We start from the raw sequence: 18,297 nt of genomic DNA, 5'->3' as shown, positions 1-18,297 counted from the left end.
TCCTGGAACTAGCTCTTGTAGAACAGGCTGGTCTTGAACTCACAGAGATCCGCCTGCCTCTGCCTCCCAAGTGCTGGGATTAAAGGCGTGCCCCACCACCGCCCGGTTTAGCTACTAACCTAATTGGAATTGATCACCTTAGGGAAGGGAAAGCCACTTTTCTTCAGGAAAATGGGACCTGTTAGAATCCAGTAGATGATCCCATACCTATATACATGGAGACAACCACTAAATGGACTCTGTGGTTATTTATAGAGAGAAAGGGAGAGAGGGAGCATAGGGAGACAGAGAAACAGCAGCAAAGACAGAAATCAAGAAGTTGTAGGGTGATGGGGAAGAATTGGAGTGTATAAAATAGGGTGTAGATTTGGCCCAAACAAAACACATGCATATGTATAAATATCAAGTAAATTATGTCAAGGAAAAAAAGGTGAAAATGTTTCTTCTTAGTAGGCTATGCTTCCAAATGGGTACATGACCTATGCATGTTAAGTTGTGGGCACAATACAGGGCATGGTTATCCTGTGCTTGATTCAGACCAGACCACGTTTACTCAGATTATCACAGCTAACCTATTACAAAGCATGAGTGTTAATTGAAAACATGCTATTTTCCTTCTGTAAATGCAGGCAAAACTCATTTAAATAAATGTATTAAAATCAAGCCTGCCATAAATACTATTAAAGTAAAAATTGTCTTGGGGAAAAGATTTCAATTATATAATTTGACAAATTATTATTTGAGCCTATAGAGTTCCAGAGGAACAGGGTGAAGCAAACATTCTCACTAAGAATACTCAAGCCTCTCACTTCTCTTCTCATTTGAGCTCGACCCTCAGCTCTGGGGTATAACCTGAGATTTGATATTTAGAGGGTGTCATTTGCAGACAATTAGGCCTAGGATTAGATTCCAGTGCTGTCTTGCATATGTTGACAGTAGTGGGACTTCCAGCAACCTTATTTCCACTCCTTTACCCTCTCACACATCCCCACAAATCCAACGCTGCCTTCATCAAAACAATCTTATTTGTACTTATGAAAGCATTGCAGCCAGTGAACAGAAGACATGGGGCAGGCTTAGCCACTGGCACCTTTTCCCATCTGAATATCACAGATCTTGTCTCTCGCTGTGGTATAAGGTCTCTGATTACATCAGCCTCTTCAAATTATGCTGAAATGAAGGCCATTCAATTTGCCACAATCAGTAACTTTCAAAAGAGCTCATATAATTGATTTCACAGTCATATAGGCATAGGTGACAGAAAGCCACAGCTTCATTTAGGCAATGTTTTCTTTCATTCCAAAGTTCAGTATTCAATAGAAATCAAATTCTTTCCTTCAACAGTTGGCAGCTAAGCTGTGGCACATACAAGATTTTTTTGTTTGTTTTATTCTTTTTATGGTGCAGAATCATGAAAATTGAAATTAATGCCCAGGGTGATCTAATAGAAGTCAGCAGGCTACAGGTAAAATAACTTCCTTTTGAAGCTGGACCTGATGAGTATTTCAGCCAGAAGGCAAGGAGACATTCTGAATGCCATTCTATCCTTCAGGAGCATTTGTTACAAGAGAAAGGTTTGCAGTGCCCAGCCAAAGGAGAGCTTAGATGTGCATGCAGCTATTGTGATAAATATTGCTACAGCACTACACCCTTTGACTATCAAAGTGGAACCTGCTTTCCACTCTTTAGTGAGTTGTGACTGCAGATAGCGCCACTCTTTCTGGAAGCACCTGTGTCTTCAGCTCTGCTTGTTTATTGACCCTGGGGTCCATAGTGGATGCTGAAATAATAGTTTTACTACTTAGAATGGGATGCAGCTAAATTTGATAAAAAAGTATTAAGTCAGCAACCACTAGAATTTTGCAGGGGCGGGTTGCAAAGTTTATGCATAACATATATGTTAATTTGCTTTGCAGGTACTTGGTTGAAACAGAACATGCTATCTCTGTCTTACACACACAGCAACAATAACAGAAACTACAACAGGCAACTTCAGAGTACCTTCTTAGCTATAATATATTTCATTGAATAGCTTCAGGCCAGTAACTTACTTGTGAATATGGTTTATTTATCTACAGTATTAGGTTTACAAATTCTCTTCTTGATATTTGACAGTTGTTACTAATGTATATGTCTTGGTAACAGTTTTACAAGTATGGATAAATTTTTATGCCCTTCAGCCTTCCTATCTCTCCCCCCCTCTCTCTCTCTATTTTTCTCTCTATCTACATATCATCTTTCTATTTTTCTATCTACCTATCCTATATCTCTCATATATATATATATATCCCTCTACCTATCTATCTGAGTTTTTGAGATAGGATCTCTCTATGTAGACCAGGCTGGTCAAGAACTCAAAGATATCGTCCCCCATCTGCCTCCTGAGTGCTGAGTGCTTCCAAATCTAACCCACCTTGTTATTCTCAACAAGAATATTACAAGCCTAATGTCTTTTATAGTGTTTTTAATAGGGCCACATTATGTGATTTAAGTCAAGGAATTATCACAATATATAATAAAACATGAAAGATTTCATAGTTGTCAATAGTATGAAATTATATTTCATTTTTACAAATATCCTCATTGCAGACTAAGCGAACTAATTTACACAAATTCTACAATTCCACGCGACATGTATTTACATCTTAATACTGTGCAAAAGAAAGGACAACCATTTGACTTTCTGAAGAGTCATTATGTACAACATTCTTAGTGCCTATCTATGGAAAGTGAGAGATTAGGAAAGCAATTCTGATAATTTATAAACTTGTCAAAGTCATTGTGACATATCTTTTGGAACAGAGGCTCTATTCTGACAAGATTGTAAAAGTTTATCAGCTCTTAAGAATGAGCTGGGCTTTGATTATCTGTTGCATCTACCAAAGAGTGGAACATAGTGACAATATATCATGTATTTCCTTTTTCTGTACATGACCTCTATTTGTGTATGTATCACCAATTCCACACACTTTACCTAAAAATATACCATGTGTATGCTTTTTTTGCATGCTTGCTTCTTATTGTAATTCTATATTTCAGTAGATTTTACTATCAGCCACACTGAGAAGATCTTTTTCTCTATATGCGGCAAAGACTTTAATTGTTAAAAACATTCTTGTGACTACAAAGCATTGTTAAACTTAAAAGCATATCATATAAAGAGATATATAGATTATATGTGATAATTAGACTTGGAAACAAATACAGAGGAATCCGTTTTAATGGGACAAGATTTATAGTCAATATTACAGTAGCAAACCACAAATAACAATACTTTGTGCTATTTATGGTTCTTGCCATTCTAACGTTATACAAAAATAGAAGAAAATTCTCAGAACGTGTAGTTTTCCTTCAATAAGGGCAGTGCATGCATTTAGTGAGTAACTTATAAATGATGAATGGTAATTATATATTAAAAATAACTAATGAAACATTACAAAATAATTTTCTTTAAATAGTATTAACAAGAAATATCACATCAATCCTGTAGAAATTTGCTCAAGGAAAAAGAAAGTTAGATTCCTTGTATATTAACAGTGGAGATAACGCTGGTGGAAAAATAAGATTTTGATTGTTTTTAACACAAAGGCCCTGCATTTGAAAGAGTGTAAGGAGAGTCACAAGGCGAAGGTTGCAATGAGGTTAGGGAAGGGAGAAATGATGCCATTATATTATAATCTCAACAAAATGGCCAGGTCATGGACTCAGTGCTTCTCATTAATGGGAAATTTTACTGGGTTATTCTCTAGTTTTGTATCTCATTCGTATGTTGGTATGATAAAATTTTGAGCATGATTTATTGCACAGGCGTCTCATGATTTTTAAAAACCAGTAAAAAATATTTGGCTTCCTGTGTCATTCAACTGTACGAAATGCTTTTAAGTTCCACTAATATCAAAGAGATGGCCCATAGTCCACAAGACAGATTTCACTAGATTTTTAAAAATTATAACCTTTCAAATTTAATGACAAGAAATTTCCATTAAAATGCATAATTTTCTATAGTAGAAAAAAATACCAATTTTTCTAAAACTGTCCCCTGGTCACAGCTGCTCACTCTGGAGGCTGTGTTATCATTCATCTCTCTGAATAGGATTTTTTCACTTGTCCAGCATGCTTTGTGCTATAAAGCATCAATATTAATGCAGTAAGTGAAAGGTCATCTACCCCCTGAGTTACTTGTAGTTTGGGTGCAGAAGAGAAGGAATGTAGGTGCTCTATTTTGGTGTTTATTTCCTGTGTACAGTCCAACAACCCTTCTGCAAAATGCCACAGCTCTGCAAATACCCTTTGCAAGTTCCGAAGGCCATTTTATATATTCGTTGATCCTAGCATGGGCAGAATTAACTCCACAGTAGACAAGCCTGAGACATTGTCTTGTTCCTTTGGGATTTCTTTTAATCTTTCTTAGATTTTTTTCTCTTATTCCCTTTCTTTATTTTTTCATGTTTACCCATTTAATTATGTCCTCTGTTATGTGATTGGTCCCTCAATGGAACCCTAAGGTGGAGGAGACACTTCCTTTCTAGAGGTACAGCGCCTGCCAGATTGTCCAGTTAACTGGCCCTGATTTACAATTAGAGTTGCAAGTTGGAAGATTGACTTGAAAAGACCTGATGGAACAAAATGAATCAATTTAGGCTGCAGGAATACCTGTAGCGGGAAGCAGGGCTGGAAACAGAGCTTTCACCCTTTGTTATCCCATGGAGAGAGCACAATTTTGTGTCTCCCCTTTTTGATAAAAATATCACTTAACCATATTGTCACTTCCTTAAGTATTTACTGCAATTATATTTTGATAAGTCCCAAATGACAGACTGAATTCTCAGGAGTCATTAACTCTGGAAGGCTAGAGAACATCTTTGAATTGTATTTCTCCATTTCAAGACAAGTGTGTTCTTCAGATCCCTCACAAACAAGCAACCAGCAACATGGAACCAATACAGACACCAGCACCACTGCCAATACAAGCATCACTTGCACCAGCACCAGCTCCAGTACTACCACCACCACCAACAGCACCACCAGAATCAGAAACACTTGTACCAGCACCAGCACTGGTTCCACCAGCAGCAACATGAGCAGCACCAGCACTATCAGCTCTAGAAGCACTTGCACCCATATAAACAGCACCACCCCCCCACCACCACCACCAGACCATCATCACCACCACCAGATCATCATCACCACCACCAGACCATCATCAGCACCACCAGACCATCATCACCACCACCAGACCATCATCAGCACCACCAGACCATCATCACCACCACCAGACCATCATCACCACCACCAGACCATCATCACCACCACCAGACCATCATCACCATCCCCACTACTCTCAACTCCAGCAGCAGCAGCAACAACACCAGCACTACCACCATAACCACAGCCACCAAACAACAATACAACCTCAATGTCTGAGAAAACTCAAGTTTTCTCCAGTGGTTATAAAATTCCACATTCCTTCAGGCATCTTTCCCTGAATTCACATCATTGAACAAACATATTTATTAGAAGCCTATTTTTTCTAGATCAGTCATGTTTTCTCAGAGGCCATCCATGATTTATCTTCTAGTAGAGGACAATAGAAGGAAGAGGTAAAAATGAGTAGTTTTCTATAAGATTTCACAGAAAGTTAAAAGTTGGTAATCTTCTGCAAAATTAGTTTCCAAGCATAACATGACTTGCCTTAAATCTATATACACTGCACAAAATGGATCACTAATTCATTATACCAGATATAGCCAACAGGAGGGCACATGAAGTATATACCTTTTATCTTAACTGGTAAAGACTGGTGTGATGGTTAAATTTAGTAACAAACTAGACACAACGTTGAATTGCATAAGTGTGGTCTCCGTCCTTTGGGATAATGGGCTGCTGATCCATGAGGGAAGAGAAAGCAGAAGCAACTGAGCCAGGTTCACAAGGCTTGCAAGTATGTCAGAAACATCTTTCTCAGAGACAATGTCAGTTTTACAGCTCAGTTTTATTCCACAGTAGGGAAAGTACATAGGATGGATGCAGTGGCTGGGACATTATCTGATTTGAATTTTGCCTCATGGTCCTACCAGACAACTGGAGTGTAATAATAACTATCATACAGGCAGCAGAGGGAGAGTAGCTGCAATTTCTGTGTCAAAGTTTATGCTTGAGATAGGTCAGGAATCCAGGCTTAGGGATAGCTTCCAGATAAGTTTAAGCCCCAGGGCCTATGGACACTATGCAGATAAGGAGAGACCTGGCTGTAAAGAGAGTCCTCCTTTTTACACCAAGCCCAGATAGCTGTCCAGACATAGTGGACTACAACCTTCAGTGTAGGGTACTAATCCAACACATAAGAAGAGAGTCTCAGGATTTTCTCATTGGGTTGACCTGTGTGCATGTCTGTGGGTTATTGTTTTAATTAAATGGTTTGAGGTGAAAATACTCAGCCTATAGTGGGTAACACCATGCCCTGCGTAAGGTATTCTGGTAGAAAAACAAGTTACATAAGAAAAGAACTTGGTGGTCATAGCTATCGTCATGCATTCTGCTCCACCGTGGATAAGATTTGGCCATCTGCTTTGTTTTCCTGCCATTTTGACTCCACCAGAGTGATAACCTGTATTTGTAAAATGGAGCAAATACCCCCCAGCTCTTTTTTGTCTGGGTATTTTATTACTGTAACAGAAATGAAACTAGAACAAAAGCCAAGCACAATAAAGAGAGTAAATTTTCCTGAAGATAATTTGTACCTACAGAACAAAAGGCATGGGGATATACAGAGTACAGAAAATCTTCCCACAAAATTATAGAGACCAAAATTACCTATGCTTACTCTGAATAATACTTACCAAATAGGAAACAAAGAGCAGCTCTTCTCTCTTCTCTCTTTCTTCTCTTTCTAACCATGATGTCAGCATTGGCTGGTCTGACACCACCCTAGCCATGTATGTATCAACTGCTTACTATATTGCTGTTATGACATCTTACAACCCTTCTGCAACAGGGGCTCTTTCTAGGTCCTCCCAGCTAGGTAGACAAATCTCTCAGACCAGCCCATGTTTGTATGATTGGTAAAGTTCACTCATGCATATAATGTATTTAGATCACATCCACCCCTAACTAATTCCTTTTAGCTTTTACCTCACCCCAACAACGAAATATGAGAGACAACTTCAATATTTAGATGCATTTGTTTTTAATATGGCTCAGAATTCTGTTCTTTTCTGTGGATCTCTCTAGAAAGAAACCATTTTGGAGTGTTATTTGGTTGTTGGTGTGCTGCATGTATGTGTGTGTGTGTGTGTGTGTGTGTGTGTGTGTGTGTGTGTGTGTTTTAATGTATATTTTTTGGTAAGAACATAGGAAATAAATTATAAAATATCCAGGAGATATATTTCTACAGAGCAAATTTGAGCAGTATTAAAGTTTATGCTGCTTAAATCACTTCAGATTGTAGAATATTCAGATCTCTGAATTTTATGATAATGTCAAGAGAGCTTCTGGTGAGTCCCATTAATTTTTTGGTATTGTTTAATTTTACATGAGTAAATATAATTACTCCTTTTGTCATGAAGAGCAAGTTCTAATACCAATTTATAATTCATGGAGCTAATTATGTTAACGAGGCGGCAATCTTCCCTCAGCTATCTCCCCTGTAATTTTAAAGGATTTTGATTTTTCCCCCTTCCCTCCACAATTTCTCTTCCAGCTATGAAAAGGAAGTGTACACATTTCATCTGTGATATAATTATTTACCATGGCAACAGTTTGTGAATGGGATTGGGAAGTTGCACAGAAAGAGAAGCAGCTTAAGGGGAACAGCCTAAAAAGAAATCCTTTCAAGGCAAGTGAAGAGGCCTTTCAGGTGGGAGCGGGTTTTGTCTCCCCGACATTTTAAGGAGGGTTTCCGGCTTGCAGAACATTGTAAAAACTATTGTTGATCTCAACATAAAAGAGCTTATTTTCTGCAGTTACGTTTTCAGAAAATCACCTTGATTAAGAGCTTGGCAGAAAAAAGGAAACCTACATCCCACCCCCCACCCTCCGCACTTGAATTAACAACCTCCAGGAAAGCAGAGCAAAAATGCTTTCTTTACATCTCTGAGGGCATAGACAGGGCATGTGGGGGAAACAAAAAAGAAGCTCTTGCTTGCATCCAGCAATAACCCTGAACCTTACACTGTAACCAAAATCTTCCTTTCAGCATGACTACAGATAAATAAAATCTAACCAAATCCAGTGTCCCAACCTCTGGACTTGAACTGAGGCTGTCACTGAGTCTCTCCTTAGTTCCAGTGTTCAGACGGATATTGAGTATGTTAATCTTTACTATAAATAAATATGCTTCCAAAGAATACTATATACAGATTAAAATCATATTAAAAGTGAAATCAAAGTTATTATGTCTCCTAAGTATTAGCTATGAAAAGCACTGTTTCTCAAGATCTTCACAGCAACTAACACACTTTGCTTAATCCTTCTTGATTGCTTGGTGTAGTGTGGAGCTCTGGTCTGCATTCCTGCTGCCCTGCTCCAGGCCTCCGGCTAGCTTATGCCCCGAAATAACAACACACAAACTGTATTATTTAAACACTGCCTGGCACATTAGTTTAAGCCTCTTACTCACATCTTGACTAACCCATATCAAATAATCTATGTAACACCACAAGTGGTGTCTTACCAGGAAAGATTCAGCATGTCTGACCTGGCGGCTGGCTTCATTGCATCTGGCTCAGAGAGCAGAGGCAGAGCGATTTATCTCACTTAGGAGAGGCATGGCATCTGACTGAGCCATCTACCTCACTTCCTTTTTCCTATTCTGTCTACTCCACCCACCTAAGGGCTGTCCAAGGCAGTTTCTTTATTAAAACAGAAGACCCTCCCACATCATTTCCCCTTTTTCTGTTTAAACAAAAAGGCTTTAACAGAAGAATTACATATAACAAAACAGTTATCAAGTAAGAATTAGTTACTACATATATATATATAAATATATATATTATCTTTTATCACAACAAAGGAAAACAACTATAACTATCTATTTATTTTTCAACTCCATCAAAGACTCCAGAAGGATATAATATTACCTAGGTGAACAAGAAGTAAGCTACTTCCAAAACTTTAGAAATCAAAGAGACATCTCGCTGCCTGGACAGTCACCCAAAGTTCCTCTGTACCGATAGGGCATCCATCTTCAGCCTACAGGCCCATAGTTTCCAGCAGACATTTCCATGAAGCAGGAAATTTCAAAGGCAGTTCAGTCAGTATCTGCTGGGTCCTGCAGACTGTCTTGCAGACTCTTTCATGAATCAGGAATCCCAAAGAATCATCTCACCTTTAGGCAAGTTTAGCAGTCCTCTCTCTTCTGGTTCTTTGTGTTCAGTTTATGCAACAGTCCAGGCAAGAGCAGTTTCTTGCCCAAATGTCTGTCAAACTCCATAAGAATCCTCTTCGATGCCCATCTTCCTCTTGAAGTAGATTGGTGCTGCCAGGAGCTGACGTGTCTCATTGTCATGAAAAGCCCTAAGTTATTAAGACATTTAAAATGCCATATTCTGTAGTCTTTGGAAAATATGAAGTATGCCTAGCTAACTGAAATATATCTCTATCTAGAAAATCTAACTAACATGACTATAAGCTTTACTATTATCGATGATTATCCATTAACAACCTATATTTCTTAATTATACATTACATTTTTAAAATGAACCACACAATCACAATACCTTAATCAGTATGAGAAATACATATACATATTACAAAATTGACCTTAAATTTAAATCACTAAAGCAAAATCCATTGTCAATGCAAATTATTCATATCTATATCATATCCCCCTTTAAATGCAAAAGAACATTATAAACAATATTTGGGAATATGGACGTAGTTATTTCTCTCCAAACTGCTTCCTGCTGAATGGGGACGCTGTTAATCAGATCTTTCATGGTATAACCTGTTTGCTAGGTTCATCTCAGTCGGCAGTTGAGTGTAGTAATTTTTTGAAGATGTTCATACCAACCTTTCAGGAGGGCGTGGTCTATCATACCATATTGAGATAGAAGCAATCCATAGGGTCTCATTTTCTGTAAAAACAAAAGAAACTCCTTTCCAAAGCATCATATCCTTATATACAAATTTTAAAGTCAAGGTATTTTCAAAATATCTATCTTGGATTAGTTCAGCAGCATTTGTAAACAAATATCTTTTAGCAGCTGTTGCTCCTTCCTCAGCATTCAAACAATTCAAAAAGAGCATAATAGTATACAGCATCAAGATTCTTTGTGTATTTTCCATCTTTGTATGGCTTTATTTTAACCTCTATTTCGTTTATTTTTACTTTTATTTTTTGAGACAGGTTCTCTGTATATCTTTGTCTTGGAATAACTCTGTAGATCAGGCTGTCCTTGAACTCTCAGAGATCCATTTGTCTCTGCCTCTAAGGCATTGAGATTAAAGGCGTGTGCTGCCACACCTTGAAGTCACAGAGGTCAATCTACCTCTGCCTCCCAAGTGTTGGGATTAAAGGTGTGTATTACCACACCCAACTACTTCCTTTTTCTTTTGTTTTTACTTTTAAGAACTTTAACTTGTAGCCTGCATATATTTTTAACACATAGTAAACCATTTAGACGTTTTCTTAGACTTTGAATCTTTCTTTTACTGTATATTATCTCTCTTTTTGTGACCACATGAGTCTTTAATTTACCAAACAATATGGGTAGGACTAAAGCCGTGATTTTGACAGCTAGATCCAGCCCATTCCTTAGCTTTCCAGCCTCATGGCAGAGGTACCGGATGTAGCCATGTTTATTACCACAACTCTGTGGCGGTTCAAGTTCCCTGCCAGCAAGCAAGCTGCAACAGTGTTAACAACAATCAAAAGCTCCATAGTCAGGACTGCCTGCTTGAAAGAGTCAGAGTTTGCCATGGCAGGATGGCCCAGAAAGCCAGCATTTTAAAACAGCACAGCTTTTTTCGTGCTATAGCTGTAAACCGAAAAGCATGCAGTCAGCTTTTCATCAACACTGTTTAAGTGTTTTGTGGCAGGACCTCTTAATGAGCTGCAGGGTTTTGCTGCTAAAGCTGAGGCAGGAAGCCTCTCTTAGATGAGAGCGCGTCCTTGCCTATAGCAAACAGAGCCAGACCCGAGAAACTGCTGCTACCAAGAAAACATGCTTTACTCTATTCTTTCCCAAGCTTTCCCAAGCCTTCTGTGGATTCAGCCATCCACATTGGGCACCATTCTGTAGTGTGGAGCTCCGGGCTGCATTCCTGCCACCCTGCTCCTGGCCGCTGGCTAGCTTATGCCCCGAAATAACAACACACAAACTGTATTCATTTAAACACTGCCTGGCACATTAGTTTCAGCCTCTTACTCACATCTTGACTGCTTGGTAAAATCACTTCTTTTTTTAAAATATCTTGTTTGTATTTTTAATTATGTAAATATGCTGTGCATGTGTAAGGGAAAACACATGTGAGTGGAATGTCCACTGAGGCAAGAATAGGGTTTCAGAACCCTGTAGCTGGAGTTATAGGCCATTGGAAGCCACTTGGCATGGACATGGAAGACTGGACTTGAATTTTTTAAAGGAACAGTTCATATTATTAAGTGCTTAACAGTCTCTGTAGCCCTGGTAAAATGACTTCTATTAGATCTTCTGGAATGCTGATGGCATTGGTAACTATAGAGAAATAATAATTGAGATCTGGTACAGTGCATGGCTCTATATACCTTAATCTCCTCAAAAATAAACACAAAACAAAAAAGTCTAGAAACAATTCTGATGAAAAACACTTTAGAATGAAAAATATTAAGGGCAGTTCCTATGTCTAAGTTGCAGAAACATCAATCCAAAGGCTTAGCAATATAATGATGTGATTTGATTGAGCTGAGTTCAAGAGAGTCTTAGCGCCAATTAGGGGACACTGGTATTGGATTTCCAGTACCCATGTAAAAACTGGCAAGACCATGAGCACCTGTAACAGAGCTAGTAAAAAGTAGTGAGTTCCAAATGACATGAAAGATTTTTTTCTCAAAGGTATAAAACAGAGGGCAATAGAGCAATAGAAACAGAAGCTCAACTGTGATTGTCTTGATTGATGTGGCTGATATGGGAGAACCCAGTTCACAGTAGGTAGCACCCCCTTTACGCAGGTGGGCCTGGGTTGTTTATGAAATGCTAAGTGAGCATGGGCCCAAGAGAATTCTGGTATGGTAGAAGTCCATTCACTACCTCTGCAAGCCATGCACACCTCCCCATTTACAAGCATACAGCACTTCTATTTAGAGCCATTAAGCAGTTTGTAACATGCTGCTTACAAACCCCATTTAAATGCTTGGTCTCCCGAAAGAGCCCAATTGTGCTTGCAGCATGGGCCAGAAAGTTGGCATTTCAAAACAGCTCAGCTATTTTTTTCTTTTTCTGCTACTGCTGAATAAAGAAGACCTCTGTTAAAGGAGCCAACAAAATGCTGGCTACCAAGTAGCCATGCATAACTCTCTTTTTTGTGTCTAAAATTGCTTTTTAAGCTTTCTCAGATTTTTTTTTTTTTTTTTTGGTTTTTCGAGACAGGGTTTCCCTGTAGTTTCTAGAGCCTGTCCTGGAGCTAGCTCTTGTAGACCAGGCTGGCCTCGAACTCAGAGATCCGCCTGCCTCTGCCTCCCGAGTGCTGGGATTAAAGGCGTGCGCCACCACCGCCCGGCGCTTTCTCAGATTTTAAGTGGATTTTAGTTAGCATCAATTCTCCCTGTTTCCCACTTCCATTTCTGGTGAAGTTCTTGCTCAAGCTTCCATTAGTGATGAATTGTGACCTATAAATTTAATCCAAATGTGCTCCCCAAATACCTCTGCCAATCACTTTTGGTCATAACTGCAAAATGAAAGTAAAACACCTACTCTGGCTTCCACATTGTACACATAGGTGTATCCAACTGAATACACATATTTTATACAAACACATACATATAGAAGAACACATAAACAAGTGAGCATGTGTGCACACACAGATAGATAGATAGATAGATAGATAGATAGATAGATAGATAGATAGATAGATAGATGATAGATAGATAGGCAGGCAAGCAAACAGACATACAGTTGATAGAATAAACAGAAGTATGATGTAGTTTCAAAGAGTGACCTCTAAAGATCAACAGGATAGTCTTTTTATGTCTCAGAAGCTATAACTGCTTATTCAAGTATGTATTAGTTGAGACTATAAAGAATCCTAAAACCAAACACTAACGGAAGTAGAATACTTCTAAAAGCATGACAAAGTGTGTAAATCTCTGAGAAAAAAAAAGATGGATGTGCTAGATAATGACATTCACTTTGTATGTCAGAACAGTATAAAATCCAGACCTAACTACTTGGTCAGAAGTTCCTCACACAGAACTCCAGAGCAACAGTGCTGACAAATCCTGGCTTAAACAGAGCTTTGACTTTTGTCTCTGTGGTATTGAAGAGGAAGGTTATTGAAGGAATCATTCTTATGTATGTCTAGAGTCTAATAGATAATACTCATACTAGTGTCTATAGCTAGGAGTGACTGAAATATGATACAGCCAATACATTAGTCACATGATATCTGCCAGTCCAGGATGCCTCCAGCTTGTGAAGAAAATTATTTCAACAAACACAGCGTGACCCTCATTCTTACAAGTTACAGGCTAATTTCAACTTCTTTGGTATGTGTTGCAGGGAGGCTGCTTCTTGGTTTCTGGCCATTTAGCCTGAAATAATCACACAGAAACTATATTAATTAAATCACTGCTTGGCTCTAGCTTCTTATTGGCTGTTTCTTACATATAAATTTAACACATTTTTATTAATCTGTGTATGACCAAGTGGCTGTGGCTTACTGTTTAAAGTTCTGGCATCTGTCTCTGGTGGAGCTATATGACTTCTCTCTTATTTGGCCCTTATTATTTCCAGCATTCAGTATAGTTTTTTTCCACCTAGCTCTGTTACCCTATAGATATGCTACAGGCCCAAAGCTGTTGCTTTATTCACCAATGGTAATCACAGCATAAAAAGGGAAATCCCACATCAGGTATGGCCTTTATTTATTTCATTTATTCTTTACACTGTTCAGTTCTGCCCACCAACTCCTCTTTCATTTGTGGCCTTAAAACCAAATACCTCTTCCCCATTTAGTAATTCCTGCATCAGACAAGAAACCTCTTTCTGATACACATTCACTAAACCATTTGATGGTACTAGGGCAAGTTATAAGTCTATTCTTGCTAAGTTATTTATGTCTATAGATTATACAACACATTACTTCAGTGTTCTTTAAACCTTACTAGTAGCTTCCTCTAAAACACAAAAAATGCTGGAAGATACAGATGACGCCTCATAGCTGAGCTGTGACATCAACCTGCTATCTCTCTGTCATGTGGAGGATAGCAGTGGGAGAGTTGGTCACTATTATAGAATGAAGGAAAAGGTAAAGAAGCAACCACAGCAGAAGTCCTCCTACCACTGCTCAGGAGACAAAACGTTTACCGTTACTAATGCTTCTAGGAATATGGCCATCCCAAGGTAGGGGATGGCAGACTACCATCAGTGAAGCAAGGTACTTGTTTGTACCCACTTGGTTACTTGTCATCGGTTTAGAGACTGGTTGTTCTGAAGATCTGTCTGCAGTGACTATTGCAATCTGCATATCCTGATCCATTTGTGATATTGTGCCTTGCTTTATATCACACAAGTCAGTATCCTGATTCTGAGAATGCTCGGAATACGGTCAACAGGCAGGAATCAAGCTTCCAAGGAGTAGATGTGAAAGTCACAATTTCAGAGGGACTCACACCCAAAACTGTCATTTTTTGTGTTCTAATCACTGACTTTTCCTGTCAAGACAATATTCAGTATGTCTTATCTTGTTGACTAAGCAAGGTAACTGTTTATTTGTCCATTCTTTAGAGGAAGGACAAATGATTCCTGGAAAGAGTGATCTCAAGCAAATCTGTATGTTTCTGAGGCTAGACATGTAGAATATGAGAGGGATCATTGTAAATGTGTCCTTATGGAACCAGATTTCTGCTTCTGGAGCATAGTTAATACTGCTAGAACTGGCAACAGTTAATGTGTTGTAGAGATAAGGTAGTGACCATACCTTCCTTCTATAACCATATGGCTGAGATGCATTTCTCAAAACATCACATAGAACATTTAATGTTAGACACATGAGATCCTACAAAACTTGATGAAGTGAGTAGATAGTCTAAACATTTTTGAAAATTAGGATCCTTCATAACCTGGGGTAGAGAAGAAAAACGGAGAACGTTCTTGTGGCATTCACAGTATTCCTGTTCACAATAAAAGGCCAAAACCAGGCTATAAATATAACAGACGGATCACATGTCAAACATTCATCAGGTCTTTTCCAAGACCCTCTGGTGAATAAGAAAAGAAAGTGATTGTTCAAATGGCATTGGCCATCAAAGTCCTCACCCATAGAGGAGTCTGCACCACATGGCAGATTAATCTGTAGCCTTTCAACATGGTGTTTCCAAGCCTCTTCTGTGAGCAGATGGCTGGCTCATAGCATTCTGAAGTGAAGAGAAAAAATGAAAAACGCGAGCACAGTCAGAACTGCAGCATGCTTGCAGAAAATGTGGAGACGGGCCCTCTGCTTCCTTTGTGTCTCTCCATTCCCACCTCCAAGTGGTTTAGAATTAAAATGGGGACAAAAGCATCTCCGGATTTATTTGGCTCTGCCATATTAACCGTAAAAAAGATCTAGGCTGTTCCAATCTTCACCCAGCAGTGAACTATAAATCCAACTTCCCCTCTCTGCTGGGAAATAAAAATCCAAATACAGTAGCATCCAAATAATTATCATGAGTTGAGCAGTGCTGGCAGGGTGCAATGTACGAGATTCAATTTTAACTAGTGATTACAGACGGGCAACCTTCTAGCCCTGAATGTCAAACGGCCATGTCACTTTCTCCTGTCACAGAGTATGTCAGGCTCACTGCAGCCTGGTGACTTCCCATCAGAGGTAATGAATCTTGTACTCCTGAGATAGGAAGTGTCACTGTGCCTCCCACCCCTGCCTCTTTACCACCCCCATTCCTCATTCCCTTCCTGCCACCTGTCCAGGTCCTAATAATTAAGAAAAGATGTTGTGTGTGACACCGCTTCTCACATCCACACCAGTGCTCTACGGCTATCGATAAAAGTTGTTTGGTCAGTCCTCAGCTTGCAAACTGTATGTTATGAAATGGCCAGGCTGTTTACGTTTATGGCCCTGGAGTCCCATGCATTGAGCTCTTGTCCTTGGGCAATAAAAAGAAGTGGTGGGGGGGCAGAAAATAAAGGAAGTTAAATGCTGACCTTATAGCCTGCAAGGTTTGGGGCACTAGTCCAACTTGTGATTCTGGTAACTTGCCCTTAAATTTCATGAATTTACCACTTCTTCCTTCTGACCTTCGTGCTTTTAGACAACACGCGTGACTGATGAGGGTGGGGTCTACATAAGAATGCATCAGGGAGGGTGCAGAGCTGACAATGGCAACTGAGAGGTTGACATGAACAAAAAGAACCTGTTTAAGTACTTCCTTTATTTACTTCGCGAAACACAGATTATACATACACAGATGAAACCAATTTTAAAAAGAAAGCAAACTCCTTAAATATACTAAATTCTTTAAGTAACTCCCAATCTTGAGAATGTAAAAAATGTACACATGAAACGACATAGAAATAATTATTGCAAATTGTACTACGAACATTCCCATTAACTCTAACGCACTTCACCAGTGTTAGATGCGTAGAACACCTGTGCTGCTCAACATTATATGTTCACCCTCAAAAGTTACAGCCCAGTAATGTGGGGTCTAATCTCTTCCTTCCAGCCCTTTGCTCAAAAAGGCCAACAGGATAGGAAGGAAACAAGGTGACTAGGAGAGAGTGGTAAGAGTCTTGTTTTCTGGATGACAAACCTCGTAGGAATTCGTTACACTCATTTCAGGCAATGAAACTCATGCTTGGCCAACTGAATGTGGCATCCGAGTCAATCAAGGAGAGCATCCTAGGGAACAATAGCAGTTGTCAAGGTGTCACAACCCTGAGGGGTCTATAGCAACTGAGTGTCCCATGGAACACAGCAGCCAACTAGTGCTGAGATCAGTTGATCCGCTGTAATCCAGTCCAAATCAGCAGATTAGGAGACAAAATCAAGACTAATCATCACATCAATGGTGGTTCAAAGGATCTCTGTGGGTCAAATGCTCTCTTTTGCTAAAAGCAAAGGCTTTTATCTCTTCTGAGCAGCCCAGTTCTCCCTAACTGGTCAAGACTTAAAGAGAAATGCTTAAACCTTGATGTACCAAGGCCTTTGAAGAAAGATCATTAATACCTAAATGACATTTTCCTGACTTTTCTACCTATCTCCATACCCTGCACCTATATTAATTTCCAATTAAAGTTTAGCACAAGAAATTAAATAGTAGCCAATACAGACAGTTTTTTTTTTCAGTCCAAGGTAAGTAACCAAAAGTTTTGGGGAGGAGCTGGGCAACAGTTTAGATAGTTAAAATATGATATATTCAGAAATGCAGTGGGCTACCACAGTCTAATACAGTCCTGATAAAGTCACTTGACCCAACACAAAATGGCATCAGGGACAGCTTTTGAAGAGATGGCCAAAGGTTAACAAGTGGTTTTCATTACTTTAAGGAGGTGTACACCTTAGACAAACCTCAAACTTCTTAATAGGGTCTTGATATTTCTTCATTTTCACTAGGATATGTCTCCTGACTGGGAAAAGAGAGGCCAACTCCATGCTACCTACAGCTTAATCTTCAGCAACTGAAATAAGAACTTTGAGAAAAAAATAAGAACTGCATTTGAAACAAATACAGTCTATTACAGATTTTACGGTATAAGATTTCAAGACAAAATATACGTTCTCCTTTTTATATTCGTTATGACATTACAAACTTATTAGGAAAACTGACCGAGCAGTTAAGTGGGAGTATTTTAGAACCATGTTCTTCTGATACAGAAATTTCATTATCTACCTTAGTTTTCTTCGTTATTGATTTTATATTAAAATTTTAGATCCATTTCATGATAAAGTTTTATGTGTGTTGGGTGATGGTTAGGCATGAGAGACCCACAGTAAAAGAAAAATGGCATCCATTATGGAGCCTGGAGTCTGGAAAGAGATAGACATGGACAAAGAGCCATAGAGCAGTAACATGCCCTTGTTGATTGGAACATGGTGCATTGTGATAAACAGTACTCTTGAAACATTTCAGGTATTGTTTTCAAAGAAAGAAAATAAAAATTA

Source organism: Arvicola amphibius, chromosome 5 (assembly GCF_903992535.2).
Source record: "Arvicola amphibius chromosome 5, mArvAmp1.2, whole genome shotgun sequence".
In the NCBI taxonomy this organism is placed as follows: Eukaryota; Metazoa; Chordata; class Mammalia; order Rodentia; family Cricetidae; genus Arvicola; species Arvicola amphibius.
This window is presented reverse-complemented; position numbering follows the sequence as displayed.